General features: G+C 38.1%; 1 non-coding gene across 1 annotated transcript; it reads left to right on the top strand.

Moving 5' to 3' along the window:
- Positions 1-310: 310 nt before the first annotated feature.
- On the top strand, positions 311-417 carry LOC131150067 (small nucleolar RNA R71). Its single transcript, XR_009135452.1, has one exon. It is a non-coding gene; the product is annotated as a small nucleolar RNA R71 (small nucleolar RNA).
- Positions 418-2,270: the final 1,853 nt, after the last annotated feature.

Genomic DNA, 2,270 nt, shown 5'->3' on the forward strand with positions numbered 1-2,270 from the left:
ACTTGTAGCTGCCACATATTCTGCACCTTGTGGTATCCTCTGGGTTGTCAAAGATGAAATATGATGCGATAGAGAAGCGACTTGAGCTGAAAGTGCAGCAAACGGCTCCAATTCATGAATTCCAACAACTTTCTTAGCCATAGTTCTTTCAGTTGGCCATTGATAGTTATTTGAGGCCATTTCTTCCAAAAGAGCAGTAGCACCCTTAGGTGTCTTTGACATCAAAGTTCCCCCAAATGCAGCATCAACTAAAGTCCGCGTTTTCCCATTTAACCCATTATAGATCATCTGAATTTGCAACCATTCCGGCAATCCATGTTGTGGGCAGCGTCAAATCAAATCTTTATACCTTTCCCATGCTTCATAGAGTGATTCAAAATCATGCTGCTTGAATTGACCAATCTCACTCCTGAGTTGAGCTGTTTTTGCAGGTGGAAAGAATTTAGCTAGAAATTTTTCTGCTATGTACTGCTAACTAGTAATACTCCCAGGTTGTAGTGACTGTAGCCAACCTCTTGCTTTGTCCCTCAAAGAGAAAAGGAATAATCTCAGTCTAATGGTGTCTTCAGTAACACCATTGATCTTCACAGTATCACAAATCTCCAAAAACATCGCCAGATGGATATTGGGATCATCAAGTGGCGATCCACTGAATTGGACCTGCCTCACCATGCTGATTAATGCAGGTTTGAGCTCAAAGTTGTTGGCACTAATGGGCTGGCGTCTGATACCCGAATAATTGTCATTCACAACTGGTCGCACATAATCCTTCAAGGCGCGTGGCTGCGCATTATCTTGTCCGTTCTCCATGGCTAATACCCTCTTTTTCCTTAGTGCTCTGAGCGTTCTTTCAATCTCTGAATCAAAAGGAATAATGTCACGTGTTCTAGCCTTGCGCATCCAACATAAAAAAAAACACACCAGAAATACAAAAAAATAATAAAATAAAGAAAATAAAGAAATAAAAATATAAAAAGAGAATTCTAAATTAAAACCAAGATTACTTTGTATCGATATTGGCAAAAATAAGATAAACTCAATCCCCGGCAACGGCGCCAAAAACTTGATCGGTGCAAACTACAAGTGTACAGTATCGTAGTTTTATAATATAATGATGTGTAGAGTATCGTCCTCAGGGATTGATGTCTTAATTTTACCAAGTACCGAAATTTTACTAACCTTGATTTTATTTAGAAAAATTAATAATTTTAGACTGCGAAATTTAAACAAAGCTATTTTAAATAAACTATTCAGGAGAATTTAAAACTGGATACCACGTGTCAAATTGATGATGGTGAAAACTTCTAGGAAACCGATTTCACCTAGTTTCTCATTATGCTTTACTCATTTAGCTAATTCAACTTCGTTTTCTCTGTTTGTTAGCAAATCGCCAATTTTTCCAAAAGCCTCTTTCGATACTCAATCAGAACCTATTCTTGTTTATTATTTAACATAAGAGTATACAAATTAATAACGCAAGAACGCAGTAAGACCCTCAATTTTTAATGCTACGTAGGTTCATACAAGTCTTTCAATCTCTATATTTACCTATGCTGAATTATCCAAGATCTATCCTATAATCCCCCCTTTCGGTAGCAAATCACAAGACTACAATCATTTAATTAATGGCCAGTTAATTAAAAGCATTAGGCACAGAATAACTCAAACAAACATTAATGAAAACTACTTCAGATTAGCATCAAAGAGCAAGCATAGTTCGAAACTGGCTACATCGTTTTCCTAGAATTCAAAAATTTAGTTCATTCCGAAAATTAAATCCAACATAACAGATTTCACCATATTTTCTTCAATTTGGAGCGGACGGGAAAGATCAACACTCGCCGCACCGCCGTCGCACATCACGAACACCCCGAACACCGCCATTGTTCGCCGTCTTTCGATTCTGAAAAGATATTATTTTTTGCGTGCTTCCAACTCTTCTTTGTTGGCTGTGTGTGTTCAAAGCACCCCCAAAAGAAAACCACAAGAAAGCTCCCAAAAAATAATTTTTACCAAGAAACTTTATGTGGTTTGGCCTCCCTTGTGTTTCTCCCCCAAGAAAAATCAATTCTTTTTTTTTTTTTGTAAGATGCAGCCTCCTCTCCAGCCCCCAGCGCACGCTGCCCCCCCTTCCTTTCCTGCGCACCCCTCTCTCCCAAGGAAACCCTCCTCTTTTTGACTTTTCCCCTTTCCTTTCCTTTTTGCTTTCCTTTCTTTGCTTTTCTTCCCTTTCTTTTTTCTTTCCATTTTTTGTCTTTCCTTTCTAAAAA

Source organism: Malania oleifera, chromosome 2 (assembly GCF_029873635.1).
Source record: "Malania oleifera isolate guangnan ecotype guangnan chromosome 2, ASM2987363v1, whole genome shotgun sequence".
Lineage (NCBI taxonomy): Eukaryota > Viridiplantae > Streptophyta > Magnoliopsida > Santalales > Ximeniaceae > Malania > Malania oleifera.